Below are 18,068 nucleotides of genomic sequence, written 5' to 3'. Positions count from 1 at the left end.
TCTTTGCAAGAATTGCTGAGGAATGTAGATGAGAGAAATTGCGAAGGCAGAGAAGATGCATGTGGTGCAATAGAATGTATTATAGCCCGTGACAAAAATGACGACATTGAATGGGTTCAGTGTGATCACTGTAAAGCATGGGTGTGTGCATTTTGTGCCCTATTTGAAGACATTTTGCCGAATGATGATTTCATTTGCGAATCTTGCAAATAAACAGAACAAAGAGAATACAAACATGTGATAAACCTATGAAAATATGCACTATATAATATATACAAACTTTTTAGACCTTCAATTTATAATAGTTGTCTTGTTTTGCTTTGTTTCCTGCTTAATGGCATAGCATAAAAACCGTTATTGAATTATAATTACTTTTGATATTTTGCTGGTATTAGGTGTATTTCACGTCGTTGGTTAGTTGTTGATGTTGTAATAATATATCACACATTAAATATATACACTGGTGTTCCAATCTCGTAAGAAAAGTGCATATTACACCTGACGTTTTCAGGACTGGGTGGATGGGTATGCCTGAAAACATCAGTTTGACGTTTTGCGTGGCAATGTGAGTATGGACGTCGCCCCTTAGAAATGCTTATATTGATCATGAGCTACCCACCTTGATAAATTTTAGTTATTATTCCAGTGATGATTTCTTAAATAGTCGGGAGATTTGTGATCTATTGAAAAGAAAATCCTTTGCCACATTACATTGTAACATTAGAAGTCTGCCAGCTAATATTGATAAGCTTTCTCTTTTATTGCATGAATTGAAATATCCTTTCTCAGTTATTGGCCTCTTCGAAACTGGAATTAAACATCAACAACATTGTTTAGTTAATGTAAACTTGTGTGGTTATACATTTTTGTCACAACCTACCCTTACAAATGCAGGAGGGGTAGGTTTATTTGTAAAAGATGACTTGAAGTATGTTATAAGAAATTATTTAAGTATATCAAAGAATGAATTTGAGGCATTGTGGGTTGATTATGAAAGTCATGGTCAAAATATAACTTATGCTGTTTTATATCGACCCTAAGGCAATTTTTTAATGTTTTACTAATTATTTATATTCTTCATTAGACAAAATTCAGAATGAAAATAGGCTGTGTGTTATCCTGGGGGATTTTAATATTAATCTGTTAAATTACCAATCACACCCCTAAACTGAAAATTTTGTAAATATTTTAAGTTCATACTTTTTTAGTCCTCGAATAATCCAACCTACTCGAATAACTGACCATACTGCAACTCTAATAGACAATATATTTGTTAATTCGATTGATTATAACACTATCAGTGGTAATATACTATCTGATTTAACTGATCATTTACCTAACTTTTTAATCATTAATAAAACCTGTAATGTGAGTACTAAAACTAAAATTTATAAGAGACTATGCAAATTTTGATGAATCAAAACTGATTAATGAAATAACATCTATAGACTGGGAGGAGATTTTACCCTTAAGTAAAAATGTTAATGAAATTTTTTTATTCCTTAAGTAAAAATGTTAATGAAATTTTTTTATTGTCTTTACTCAAAAGTTTCAGAGGTTGTCAATAGGCATGTTCCTTTAAAGAAATTAACAAAAAAAGAGACTAAGTTTAATTTAAAACCCTGGATTACCCCAGCACTGAAGGTGTCAATTCGGAAAAAAATATCCTATTTAAGAAACATTTGCAAAATGGAAGTGCATACATTTAAATACAGAACTTATCGTAATAAACTTAGCAAGTTGCTAATAGTAAGTAAAAAGATGTATTATCAGAATTATTTTAGGGATAATTCTTCTAATTTAAAAAAGGTTTGGTCAGAAATTAGAGAGATAATTAATACTAATAAAAATGGCACACAAGGAATTCCAACTAAATTGATTAAAGATGGCTTAGAGATAAAGGATACCAAAAAAATGGCTAATACATTTAATAAATACTTTTCAACTATTGGTATAAATGTGGCTAATTCCATTATTCCAGTAAATAAATCCCCTCTGGAATATATGAACTTTCAGGACCCTGATAGTTTTTTTCTTTCTCCGGTAACTTCTCAAGAAATTGAACGAGAGATTTCAAAATTAAATATTTCAAAATCCACAGGACCTTATAGTATTCCAACAAATTTATTGAAACGCTTAAGTTGTTACTTGTCTAAACCTCTGGTGACTTTCTATAATTGCTCTTTTTCTACAGGGATTGTACCAGAAAAATTTAAAATAGCGCAGGTAGTTCCAGTATTTAAGAGAACGGGTTGTCAATATGCGTGGAAAATTATCGACCAATTTCTTTATTGTCTGTGTTCAATAGAATATTAGAGAAATTAATGTATGGGAGATTATTTAAATATATTGAGAATAAGAAAATTATATTTGAGTATCAATTTGGATATAGGTCTGGACACTCCACAATACAAGCAGTAACACTCATCACAGATAAAATTCAAAAAGCGATTGAAAATAAATATTTTTTGTATGGTATTTTTTTAGATTTAAGCAAAGCATTTGATACAGTAAATCATGATATCTTGATGGATAAATTGGAATGCTATGGCATTCGTAGCATAGTAAATGTTTGGTACAGGGGCGGATCTGGCCGAAAATGTGACTGTATCACGGACTAGGTCTCGCATAACTAGGGGGGTCCGGGGGCATGCCCCCCCGAAAAATTTTTGAAACTGGAAGCCCGGAGATGCCATTTCCCGCGATTTGAGCGTACTTTTCCTGATATATTTTTTACCAAAATGTTCGGCTGTTCTTAGCAAAGCAGATTTTTCCCGGCTTTAAAACGCGTACTTAAAAAATTGATTATGATTATGATTATTTATTCTTATCAAATTGATAAATTTGGAAGTTGCAGTAAATTAAAGGTAGTTCTACTCCCAGCAGTCATTGACTAGACTTATATAATGTTAAGGTTATTCATTGGGCATAGTGGTATCATATTTCCCATCGTGAGCATTTCATATTTCACAGTCAAAATTTAGAGCAAACTCCTATTCATAAACTCAATCATAGCTATCAAAACTAGATGGACAAAGCTTAGGAAATGATTCAGGCAAATTTCTAACGACAGTAACGACTTTAGTACTATTTCTATTAGCAGACCAGCCTTAAGAAAATATTAATAATAGCGGCTTTAATATAAACATGTGCATTGATCCTAACGCGATGCTATTATTGTATACATATCAAACATGAATATTAATTTAACCAGATTTTCCACTCATGATACAAATTAACTTCACAAAATCATCACAACGAATAAGATATTAATATATTCACAAAGCTTTGTAGTTACCTGACGGGATAATGGTTATGAGAGCGCAATCGCTGGCTTTTGGGTAACTGTAGCTCCGCAAATTGACATGTGTACATCTCGCAATTTATTCCCCTCTTTGAGCAGCAGAAAAATCATTTCGCATGAATTTTGATATTCGTTAGCTCTTCGACCTTCTCAGCCAAAGAATTTCGCTTATTGAGCGCACAGTTCAACTTGTCTAACAGTGCGCGTGATGCCATGATAGCCAGATAAACTGCGTATAGACTTAGTTTGCTTGTAATGAGACTTGCGCCTTTTGCGTGGAATGTTGGACATCGTTCAAATAGAGCAATGTAGCTGACTCAGCATCTGACTGTATCAAACTGTATCAGTGACCGCGATTCTGATTGGTTTGATACAGTCGAACGGTCTAAATATAGCTTATACCCCCCCGCTGACTGTATCAAAAATGTTCTATTTTTATCTCAACTGCTACGACGATGTCTTTCTGAGTTATGTTATTGAGTTGAACGAAGAAGCAAACTCCCAAAAAGCGGGCTTGTTAGCAGGTAGAAGTGAACCGTAGGCTGGCGAATGCGAAATGCCAAAAATTGTTCCGTAACTGCTTGTCAGCTTGTGAAGCGAAAAAACGATTTCCAAATGATGTAAAATGATGAAATAAAAGCATTTATAAATAATGTAGGAATTCTTACAGTCAAAAGATATTATTTTCGGCAAAATCTGACTGTATTATTTGATACAGTTGATATAGTCTAGATCCGCCCCTGTGGTTTAAATCATATTTGACAAATAGGAAACAATTTGTGTCTATTAGAGGTGTAAATTCTGATGAGGAGTGTGTGTCTTGTGGTGTACCACAAGGAAGTGTATTAGGTCCTTTATTGTTTCTTTTGTATATTAATGACTTCAAAAATTGTTCTGACTTGTTTAAATTTCACATCTTTGCAAATGAATTAAATTTATTTTTTATGCATACAAATTTATCAGAACTTGAAGTATTGATTAATGCAGAATTGACCAAGGTTTTTACAGTGTTATCTGCAAATAAATTATCTCTAAATATTGATAAAACCAATTTTGTTTTTTTTTTATAGTCCTCAAAAAAAATTAATTATCCTAAATTATACCTAAACCAAATTGCTATTAAACAAGTAAATTGCATAAAGTATTTGGGCATATATATTGATAATCATTTAAAATGGAAGGCTCAAATTTGTAATATAACTAAAAAAATCAAGAAAAGTATAGGTGTTCTATCTAAATTGCATCATTATGTTTTAACTCATATCTTGATACAATTATATTATTAATTGATATATCCATTTATTACATATGGCTTGATGTTATGGGGTGATACATAGGTTTCCAATTTAAACCTTCTCTAAATATGATGAACATACCAGTGCCCTATTTAGAGATCTTGGTCTCTTAAAATTATTAGATCTTATCAAATTTTTAAATTTACTATTTATGTACGATTTTCATACTAAAAGACTGCCTGATGCATTTATTAATTTTTTAATGCCTATTAATCAAGTGCATAACTATAATACTAGGTTGGCTTAAAGAAACACATATAGTGTTCCCTTAATTAGAACAAATTATGGTAAATTTTCAATCCGTTTCCAAGGTTGAAAAATTTGGAATGAGCTTGATTCTTTTTTTCTTGATTATTGAAGATTCTTTGAAAAAAACAACCAGATCAGTTTTTAAGCATAAACTCAAAGTAAAGTTAGGCAAAGAATATTAGTTTCTATATACGATGATATAAACTACTGTAACCCTACGAACCAACTAACGTTGTTATTCATTGTTTTGTTTGTTTCTTTTTTTGTTTGTTTTCTTCTTCTTTTAAGTAAAATGATTTTTCAATGTTGACCCACAGTGACTTGAATAAAATATTATGGTTATCTGACTAGTTTAACTCTGTTATTTCAGATAGCCTGTACCATTTTTGTTTTATCTATATAAGTGTGTCAATTTTTTTATTGCAATTTTTTCTTTCATGGTACTAATAAATTTATTGTATTGTATTGTATTGTATTGTATTGTATTGTATTGTATTGTATCTTCATGGAACCTTTTCAATGCCGGTTCATAATTTTTTTCATAATCTGGAGTAACACAATGTTTTCCCAAGTGACTTGTATAATTACTAATATCACCATTTTCATGATCTGTAGATATTTGAAAACAAGGAATTGGCGACATTGACTTTGTTATAATATAGTTAGACAACCACATAATTATATCATTTACATAGTGTATAATGCAAACCGTGGCGTAGCCAGCTCGTTCATTGAGGTGGGGGGCATATTCATGTATTTGTGTTCTGCATTTTCAATTTCTTTTGGAATCGATTGTTTTTATGGACTGTGAATGTGAATATATAAATTTGCCCCCCCCCCCAATTATCTGAGCTGGCTATGCCACTGAATGCAAAGTGACTAAACTTACCATATGCATATTGTTCTCTTAGGACACTTAGGACACACTATTGTTCTCTTTGGGGGTACTAGTTTTGATCTTGTCTGGTTCATGATCATTATCATCTGAGTATAAAATGGGAAAAAAATATTTACTCTTTCATAATTATATATTGTATAAAAATACCTTTTGTAATGATTGCAACATTCTTCTTTGGGCCATGACAATTGCTAAATCACTTGGCATTTATAAGCTAAATATAACAGTTCTTTATAAGTCATTTTTATATGCTGCAAATGCATTCCTCATACGTGATATTTTATATATTAAAAGACTATAATGCCATGCAATCGGTAATTGTTTACATGCATGTATTAACATGTACCTTGAATACTCAGGTCATAAAACAAGGTTTCAGTTCAATGACATTTTCTAAATAGTGAAATTATATGAACGAAACGTAAATTTGATAGATAAGAATTGAAAAGAAAGCCACTGATACTACAGAACAATATTTACTTACCTGTTAGACTGAGACTGTGCATAGACGTTTCAAGTTCTTCTATATCGCTAGTAATGTTATAAAGTTTCCGACAATCTCCCTCCATATAGCTTCTTGAAGGTATATGTACTAAAGGAAACCTAAATAACGTCAACGATACTAATCTAAATCCTATGAGTATAGGATTAGAATATAACCTACCTAGAGAATATAAACTAAACATCGCAAAATGTCTGCTCTTTAAATTGATAACCTCTGCGTACTTCTCTGTCATACCCATTCATTGTAACTTGTTATGGAGTTGCGTTAGTCTTCGCAAACTGCCCGTTTTATTATTTGGTAGAGGGGGGTGACTCTCTCTCCAAAGTAGACTTGTCTCATAACATCCTTCTTGGTTTCTTACTAGCTGCTCACAAAGTTCGGCTTGGACTGCATATTGGTAGTGTTCTGGGTTATCCTCTATCCCCAACACATCCAGTCTACATAAGTCCCCATAATCAGATTGACTTGTCTGAGTTAGAAGCATCTTTGAGTGGTCAAATTCCTTTCCTGGAGACATCAGTGTCCATCCGAACCAGGTCTTCTCTACCACCAGTTGTCCAGGGCAACCTACACAAGGTGGTTCTGCTGTCTTTTAATGGCTGCATATGCGCTGGCACCCAAGGTGAGATGTACTGGTAGTAGTGGTTGAAAATGCGTGATGGGATCTGTGATCTCTCTATGACGACGATCTACGGTGGCTAATGGCGTAGCTTTAGCGAACAGGTTTTCAATCGTTGCTGCAGGTTGTGAGCACCTCGGGGATTCTACTTTACTCTTGGCTGAGGCAGAACAACTGTTCAGCTGTTTTTTCGGATTTATCGAAGCATATTGAACTGGGTGTTTGTTTTGTAAATGCCTTACCAAGTTGGACTTGTTGCTTCCCTTGTTTTTGACGGCTTTCATACTGATCTGACAGACAGCACTGTCTGGTAATTCACGTTTCGTTTCAAAAAATTTCCACACAGGACTTTGTGCGGCCACTTAAATTTCTAAGAGCAGGACTAACGTTTGACTTTGATTGTGTGATTGAGATTTGAGAATGATACAACAGTTGCTAGTGATAGTGGTAACTTTACGAATTGACACAATCTGTTTACGCATCATAAACGAACAGTCCATTCGACACCAATGGTACGGATCGACAACCTTTTCAGAGCCTTATCCTAGACACATCATGCCCTATTTACGAATCGACACAGTTTTACGAATCGACACGAGCAGTCCATTCGATACCAATGGTACAGATCGACAGCTTTTTCAGAGGCTTATTCAGACACATCATGCCCTCTTTACGAATCAACACAGTTTGTTTACGGATCGTAAACGAACAGTCCATTCGATACCAATGGTACGGATCCACAAGCTTTTGAGAGCCCTGTCGTAGACACATCATGCCCTATTTACGAATCGACAAAGTCTGTTTACGGATCATAAACGAACAGTCCATTCGATACCAATGGTACGGATCGACAAGCTTTTGAGACCTTTGTCCTAGACACATCGTGCCCTATTTACGAATCGACACAGTCTGTTTACAGATCGTAAACGAACAGTCCATTCGACACCAATGGTACGGATCGACAACCTTTTCAGAGCCTTATCCTAGACACATCATGCCCTATTTACGAATCGACACAGTTTTACGAATCGACACGAACAGTCCATTCGATACCAATGGTACAGATCGACAGCTTTTTCAGAGGCTTATTCAGACACATCATGCCCTCTTTACGAATCAACACAGTTTGTTTACGGATCGTAAACGAACAGTCCATTCGATACCAATAGTACGGATCCACAAGCTTTTGAGAGCCCTGTCGTAGACACATCATGCCCTATTTACGAATCGACAAAGTCTGTTTACGGATCATAAACGAACAGTCCATTCGATACCAATGGTACGGATCGACAAGCTTTTGAGACCTTTGTCCTAGACACATCGTGCCCTATTTACGAATCGACACAGTCTGTTTACAGATCGTAAACGAACAGTCCATTCGACACCAATGGTACAGATTGACAACTTTTTCAGAGCCTTATCCTAGACACATCATGCCCTATTTACGAATCGACACACTCTGTTTACGGATCGTAAACGAACAGTCCATTTGATACCAATGGTACCGATCAACATGCTTTTGAGAGTCCTGTCCTAGACACATCATGCCCTATTTACGAATCGACACACTCTGTTTACAGATCGTAAACAAACAGTCCATTGGATACCAATGGTACGGATCGACGAGCTTTTAAGAGCCCTGTCCTAGACACGTCATGCCCTTATTTACGAATCGACACACTCTGTTCACGAGTCTTAAACGAACAGTCGATTCGATACCAATGGTACGGATCGGCAAGCTTTTGAGAGCCCTGTCGTAGACACATCATGCCCTATTTACGAATCGACACAGTCTGTTTACAGATCGTAAACGAACAGTCCATTCGATACCAATGGTACGGATCAACAAGCTTTTTAGAGGCCTATCCTAGACACATCTTCCCTATATTTACGAATTGACACAGTCTGTTTACGGATCGTAAACGAACAGTCCATTCGACACCAATGGTACGGATCGACAACTTTTTCAGAACCGTATCCTAGACACATGATGCCCTATTTATGAATCGACAAAGTTTGTTTACGGATCGTAAACGAACAGTCCATTCGATACCAATGCTACGGATCGACAACTTTTTCAGAGCCTTATCCTAGACACATCATGCCCTATTTACGAATCGACACACTCTGTTTACGGATCGTAAACGAACAGTCCATTTGATACCAATGGTACCGATCAACATGCTTTTGAGAGTCCTGTCCTAGACACATCATGCCCTATTTACGAATCGACACACTCTGTTTACAGATCGTAAACGAACAGTCCATTGGATACCAATGGTACGGATCGACGAGCTTTTAAGAGCCCTGTCCTAGACACGTCATGCCCTTATTTACGAATCGACACACTCTGTTCACGAGTCTTAAACGAACAGTCGATTTGATACCAATGGTACGGATCGACAAGCTTTTGAGAGCCCTGTCGTAGACACATCATGCCCTATTTACGAATCGACACAGTCTGTTTACAGATCGTAAACGAACAGTCCATTCGATACCAATGGTACGGATCAACAAGCTTTTTAGAGGCCTATCCTAGACACATCTTCCCTATATTACGAATTGACACAGTCTGTTTACGGATCGTAAACGAACAGTCCATTCGACACCAATGGTACGGATCGACAACTTTTTCAGAACCGTATCCTAGACACATGATGCCCTATTTTATGAATCGACAAAGTTTGTTTACGGATCGTAAACGAACAGTCCATTCGATACCAATGCTACAGATCGACAACTTTTTCAGAGCCTTATCCTAGACACATCATGCCCTATTTACGAATCGACACACTCTGTTTACGGATCGTAAACGAACAGTCCATTTGATACCAATGGTACCGATCAACATGCTTTTGAGAGTCCTGTCCTAGACACATCATGCCCTATTTACGAATCGACACACTCTGTTTACAGATCGTAAACAAACAGTCCATTGGATACCAATGGTACGGATCGACGAGCTTTTAAGAGCCCTGTCCTAGACACGTCATGCCCTTATTTACGAATCGACACACTCTGTTCACGAGTCTTAAACGAACAGTCGATTCGATACCAATGGTACGGATCGGCAAGCTTTTGAGAGCCCTGTCGTAGACACATCATGCCCTATTTACGAATCGACACAGTCTGTTTACAGATCGTAAACGAACAGTCCATTCGATACCAATGGTACGGATCAACAAGCTTTTTACAGGCCTATCCTAGACACATCTTCCCTATATTTACGAATTGACACAGTCTGTTTACGGATCGTAAACGAACAGTCCATTCGACACCAATGGTACGGATCGACAACTTTTTCAGAACCGTATCCTAGACACATGATGCCCTATTTATGAATCGACAAAGTTTGTTTACGGATCGTAAACGAACAGTCCATTCGATACCAATGCTACGGATCGACAACTTTTTCAGAGCCTTATCCTAGACACATCATGCCCTATTTACGAATCGACACACTCTGTTTACGGATCGTAAACGAACAGTCCATTTGATACCAATGGTACCGATCAACATGCTTTTGAGAGTCCTGTCCTAGACACATCATGCCCTATTTACGAATCGACACACTCTGTTTACAGATCGTAAACGAACAGTCCATTGGATACCAATGGTACGGATCGACGAGCTTTTAAGAGCCCTGTCCTAGACACGTCATGCCCTTATTTACGAATCGACACACTCTGTTCACGAGTCTTAAACGAACAGTCGATTCGATACCAATGGTACGGATCGACAAGCTTTTGAGAGCCCTGTCGTAGACACATCATGCCCTATTTACGAATCGACAATGTCTGTTTACAGATCGTAAACGAACAGTCCATTCTATACCAATGGTACGGATCGACAAGCTTTTTAGAGGCCTATCCTTGACACATCTTCCCTATATTTACGAATTGACACAGTCTGTTTACGGATCGTAAACGAACAGTCCATTCGACACCAATGGTACGGATCGACAACTTTTTCAGAGCCGTATCCTAGACACATGATGCCCTATTTATGAATCGACAAAGTTTGTTTACGGATCGTAAACGAACAGTCCATTCAAGACCAATGGTACGGATCGACAAGCTTTTGAGAGCCCTGTCCTAGACACATCATGCCCTATTTACGAATCGACACACTCTGTTTACGGATCGTAAACGAACAGTCCATTGGATACCAATGGTACAGATCAAAAAGCTTTTAAGAGCCCTGTCCTAGACACGTCATGCCCTATTTACGAATCGACACACTCTGCTTACGGAATGTAAACGAACAGTCCATTTGATACCAATAGTACGGATCAACAAGCTTTTCAGAGGCCTATCCTAGACACATCTTGCCTATATTTACGAATCGACACAGTCTGTTTACGGATCGTAAACGAACAGTCCATTACATACCAATGGTACGGATTGACAAGCTTTTGAGAGCCCTGTCCTAGACACATCATGCCCTATTTACGAATCGACACACTCTGTTTACGGATCGTAAACGAACAGACCATTGGATACAAATGATACGGATTGACAAGCTTTTAAGAGCCCTGTCCTAGACACGTTATGCCCTATTTACGAATCGATACACTCTGTTTACGGATCGTAAACGAACAGTCCATTCAACACCAATGATCGACAGGCTCTTGACAGCCCTGTCCTAGACACATTATGCCCTATTTACGAATCGACACACTCTGTTTACCAATCTTAAACGAACAGTCCATTAGATGCCAATGGTACGGATCGACAACTTTTTCAGAGGCCTATCCTAGACACATCATGCCCTCTTTACGAATCGACACACTCTGTTTACGGATTGTAAACGAACAGTCCATTCGACACCAATGGTACGGATCGACAACTTTTTCAGAGCCTTATCCTAGACACATCATGCCCTATTTACGAATCGACACACTCTGCTTACGGATCGTAAACGAACAGTCCATTCGATACCAATGGTACGGATCAACAAGCTTTTCAGAGCCCTGTCCTAGACACGTCTTCCCTATTTAGGAATCGACACACTCTGTTTACGGATCGTAAACGAACAGTCCATTCGACACCAATGGTACGGATCGACAACTTTTTCAGAGCCTTATCCTAGACACATCATGCCCTTTTTACGAATCCACACAGTTTGTTTACGGATCGTAAACGAACAGTCCATTCGATACCAATGGTACGGATCCACAAGCCTTTAAGAGCCCTGTCCTAGACACATCATGCCCTATTTACGAATCGACACAGTCTGTTTACGGATCGTAAACGGACAGTCCATTCGATACTAATTGTACGGATCGACAAGCTTTTCAGAGGCCTATGCTAGACACATCTTCCCTATATTTACGAATCGACACAGTCTGTTTACCGATCGTAAACGAACAGTCCATTCGACACCAATGGTACGGATCGACAACTTTTTCAGAGCCTTATCCTAGACACATCATGCCCTCTTTACGAATCGACACAGTTTGTTTACGGATCTTAAACGAACAGTCCATTCGATACCAATGGTACAGATCGACAAGCTTTTGAGACCTTTGTCCTAGACACATCATGCGCTATTTACGAATTGACACAGTCTGTTTACAGATCGTAAACGAACAGTCCATTCAACACCAATGGTACACATTGACAACTTTTTCATAGCCTTATCCTAGACACATCATGCCCTATTTACGAATCGACAGAGTCTGTTTACAGATCGTAAATGAACAGTCCATTCACACCAATGGTACAGATTGACAACTTTTTCAGAGCCTTATCCTAGACACATCATGTTCTATTTACGAATCGACACAGTTTGTTTACGGATCGTAAACGAACAGTCCATTCGATACCAATGCTACGTATCAACAAGCTTTTGAGACCCCTGTCCTAGACACATCATGCCCTATTTACGAATCGACACACTCTGTTTACGGATTGTAAACGAACAGTCCATTGGACACCAATGGTACGGATGGAGAAGCTTTTAAGAGCCCTGTCCTAGACACGTCATGCCCTATTTACGAATCAACACACTCTGTTTACGGATCGTAAACGAACAGTCCATTCGATACCAATGGTACGGATCGACAAGCTTTTGAGAGCCCTGTCATAGACACATCATGCCCTATTTACGAATCGACACAGTCTGTTTACGGATCGTAAACAAACAGTCCATTCGATACCAATGGTACGGATCGACAAGCTTTTGAGAGCCCTGTCGTAGACACATCCTGCCCTATTTACGAATCGACACAGTCTGTTTACGGATCGTAAACGAACAGTCCATTCGATACCAATGGTACGGATCGACAAGCTTTTCAGAGGCCTATCCTAGACACATCTTCCCTATATTTACGAATCGACACAGTCTGTTTACGGATCGTAAACGAACAGTCCATTCGACACCAATGGTACGGATCGACAACTTTTTCAGAGCCTTATCCTAGACACATCATGCCCTCTTTACGAATCGACACAGTTTTACGAATCGACACGAACAGTCCATTCGATACCAATGGTACGGATCGACAGCTTTTTCAGAGGTTTATTCAGACACATCATGCCCTCTTTACGAATCAACACAGTTTGTTTACGGATCGTAAACGAACAGTCCATTCGATACCAATGGTACCGATCGACAAGTTTTAAGAGGCCTATCCTAGACACATTATGCCCTATTTACGAATTGACACACTTTGTTTACGGATCGTAAACGAATAGTCCATTGGATACCAATGGTACGGATCGACAAGCTTTTAAGAGCCCTGTCTTAGACACGTCATGCCCTATTTACGAATCGACATACTCTGTTTACGGATCGTAAACGAACAGTCCAATCGACACCAATGGTACGGATCGACAACTTTTTCAGAGCCTTATCCTAGACACATCATGCCCTATTTACGAATCGACACACTCTGTTTACAGATCGTAAATGAACAGTCCATTCACACCAATGGTACAGATTGACAACTTTTTCAGAGCCTTATCCTAGACACATCATGCCCTATTTACGAATCGACACAGTTTGTTTACGGATCGTAAACGAACAGTCCATTCTATACCAATGGTACGGATCCACAAGCCTTTAAGAGCCCTGTCCTAGACACATCATGCCCTATTTACGAATCGACACAGTCTGTTTACCGATCGTAAACGGACAGTCCATTCGATACTAATTGTACGGATCGACAAGCTTTTCAGAGGCCTATGCTAGACACATCTTCCCTATATTTATGAATCGACACAGTCTGTTTACCGATCGTAAACGAACAGTCCATTCGACACCAATGGTACGGATCGACAACTTTTTCAGAGCCTTATCCTAGACACGTCATGCCCTATTTACGAATCGACACAGTTTGTTTACGGATCTTAAACGAACAGTCCATTCGATACCAATGGTACAGATCGACAAGCTTTTGAGACCTTTGTCCTAGACACATCATGCGCTATTTACGAATTGACACAGTCTGTTTACAGATCGTAAACGAACAGTCCATTCAACACCAATGGTACACATTGACAACTTTTTCACAGCCTTATCCTAGACACATCATGCCCTATTTACGAATCGACACAGTCTGTTTACAGATCGTAAATGAACAGTCCATTCACACCAATGGTACAGATTGACAACTTTTTCAGAGCCTTATCCTAGACACATCATGTTCTATTTACGAATCGACACAGTTTGTTTACGCATCGTAAACGAACAGTCCATTCGATACCAATGCTACGTATCAACAAGCTTTTGAGACCCCTGTCCTAGACACATCATGCCCTATTTACGAATCGACACACTCTGTTCACGGGTCTTAAACGAACAGTCGATTCGATACCAATGGTACGGATCGACAAGCTTTTGAGAGCCCTGTCGTAGACACATCATGCCCTATTTACGAATCGACACAGTCTGTTTACAGATCGTAAACGAACAGTCCATTCGATACCAATGGTACGGATCGACAAGCTTTTTAGAGGCCTATCCTAGACAAATCTTCCCTATATTTACGAATTGACACAGTCTGTTTACGGATCGTAAACGAACAGTCCATTCGACACCAATGGTACGGATCGACAACTTTTTCAGAGCTGTATCCTAGACACATGATGCCCTATTTATGAATCGACAAAGTTTGTTTACGGATCGTAAACGAACAGTCCATTCGATACCAATTGTACGGATCGACAAGCTTTTGAGAGCCCTGTCCTAGACACATCATGCCCTATTTACGAATCCACACACTCTGTTTACGGATCGTAAACGAACAGTCCATTGGATACCAATGGTACAGATCGACAAGCTTTTAAGAGCCCTGTCCTAGACACGTCATGCCCTATTTACGAATCAACACACTCTGTTTACGGACTGTAAACGAACAGTCCATTTGATACCAATAGTACGGATCAACAAGCTTTTCAGAGGCCTATCCTAGACACATCTTGCCTATATTTACGAATCGACACACTCTTTTTACGGATCGTAAACGAACAGTCCATTCAAATCCAATGGTACAGATTGACAACTTTTTCAGATCCTTATCCTAGACACATCATGCCCTATTTACGAATCGACACAGTCTGTTTACGGATCGTAAACAAACAGTCCATTCAATACCAATGGTACGGATCGACAAGCTTTTGAGAACCCTGTCGTAGACACATCCTGCCCTATTTACGAATCGACACACTCTGTTTACGGATCGTAAACGAACAGTCCGTTCGATACCAATGGTACGGATCGACAAGCTTTTAAGACCTTTGTCCTAGACACATCATGCGCTATTTACGAATCGACACAGTCTGTTTACAGATCGTAAACGAACAGTCCATTCAACACCAATGGTACAGATTGACAACTTTTCAGAGCCTTATCCTAGACACTTCATGCCCTATTTACGAATCGACACAGTCTGTTTACAGATCGTAAATGACAGTCCATTCACACCAATGGTACAGATTGACAACTTTTTCAGAGCTTTATCTAGACACATTGCCCTATTTACGAATCGACACAGTTTGTTTACGTTCTTAAACGAACAGTCCATTCGATACCAATGCTACGGATCAACAAGCTTTTGAGAGCCCTGTCCTGAACATCATGCCCTATTTAGGAATCGACACACTCTGTTTACGGATTGTAAACGAACAGTCCATTGGATACAAATGGTACGGATCGACAAGCTTTTCAGAGCCCTGTCCTAGAACGTCATGCCCTATTTACGAATCGACACACTCTGTTTACGGATCGTAAACGAACAGTCCATTCGATACCAATGGTACGGATCGACAAGCTTTTGAGAGCCCTGTCGTAGACACATCATGCCCTATTTACGAATCGACACAGTCTGTTTACGGATCGTAAACAAACAGTCCATTCGATACCAATGGTACGGATCGACAAGCTTTTGAGAGCCCTGTCGTAGACACATCATGCCCTATTTACGAATCGACACAGTCTGTTTACGGATCGTAAACGAACAGTCCATTCGATACCAATGGTACGGATGGACAAGCTTTTCAGAGGCCTATCCTAGACACATCTTCCCTATATTTACGAATCGACACAGTCTGTTTACGGATGGTAAACGAACAGTCCATTCAACACCAATGGTACGGATCGACAACTTTTTCAGAGCCTTATCCTAGACACATCATGCCTCTTTACGAATCAACACAGTTTTACGAATCGACACAAACAGTCCATTCGATACCAATGGTACGGATCGACAGCTTTTTCAGAGGCTTATTCAGACACATCATGCTCTCTTTACGAATCAACACAGTTTGTTTACGGATCGTAAACGAACAGTCCATTCGATACCAATGGTACGGATCGACAAGTTTTCAGCGGCCTATCTAGACACATCTTCCCTATATTTACGAATCGACACAGTCTGTTTACCGATCGTAAACGAACAGTCCATTCGACACCATGGTACGGATCGACAACCTTTTCAGAGCCTTATCCTAGACACATTATGCCCTATTTACGAATTGACACAGTTTGTTTACCGATCGTAAACGAACAGTCGATTCGATACCAATGGTACGGATCGACAAGCTTTTGAGAGCCCTGTCCTAGACACATTATGCCTTATTTACGAATTGACACACTCTTTTTACGGATCGTAAACGAATAGTCCATTGGATACCAATGGTACGGATCGACAAGCTTTTAAGAGCCCTGTCTTAGACACGTCATGCCCTATTTACGAATCGACATACTCTGTTTACGGATCGTAAACGAACAGTCCAATCGACACCAATGGTACGGATCGACAACTTTTTCAGAGCCTTATCCTAGACACATCATGCCCTATTTACGAATCGACACACTCTGTTTATGGAAAACGAACAGTCCATTTTATACCAATGGTACTGATCAACATGCTTTTGAGAGTCCTGTCCTAGACACATCATGCCCTATTTACGAATCGACACTCTGTTTACAGATCGTAAACGAACAGTCCATTGGATACCAATGGTACGGATCGACAAGCTTTTAAGAGGCCTATCCTAGACACATCTTCCCTATATTTACGAATCGACACAGTCTGTTTACGGATGGTAAACGAACAGTCCATTCGACACCAATGGTACGGATCGACAACTTTTTCAGAGCCTTATCCTAGACACATCATGCCCTCTTTACGAATCAACACAGTTTTACGAATCGACACAAACAGTCCATTCGATACCAATGGTACGGATCGACAGCTTTTTCAGAGGCTTATTCAGACACATCATGCTCTCTTTACGAATCAACACAGTTTGTTTACGGATCGTAAACGAACAGTCCATTCGATACCAATTGTACGGATCGACAAGCTTTTGAGAGCCCTGTCCTAGACACATCATGCCCTATTTACGAATCCACACACTCTGTTTACGGATCGTAAACGAACAGTCCATTAGATACCAATGGTACAGATCGACAAGCTTTTAAGAGCCCTGTCCTAGACACGTCATGCCCTATTTACGAATCGACACACTCTGTTTACGGACTGTAAACGAACAGTCCATTTGATACCAATAGTACGGATCAACAAGCTTTTCAGAGGCCTATCCTAGACACATCTTGCCTATATTTACGAATCGACACACTCTTTTTACGGATCGTAAACGAACAGTCCATTCAAATCCAATGGTACAGATTGACAACTTTTTCAGATCCTTATCCTAGACACATCATGCCCTATTTACGAATCGACACAG

The sequence above is a fragment of the Dendronephthya gigantea genome, unplaced genomic scaffold (assembly GCF_004324835.1).
Source record: "Dendronephthya gigantea isolate DGI-Jeju-01 unplaced genomic scaffold, DenGig_1.0 000041F, whole genome shotgun sequence".
Taxonomy (NCBI): Eukaryota; Metazoa; Cnidaria; class Anthozoa; order Malacalcyonacea; family Nephtheidae; genus Dendronephthya; species Dendronephthya gigantea.
The sequence above is the reverse complement of the archived record's forward strand: the minus strand, read 5'-3'. Positions refer to the sequence as shown.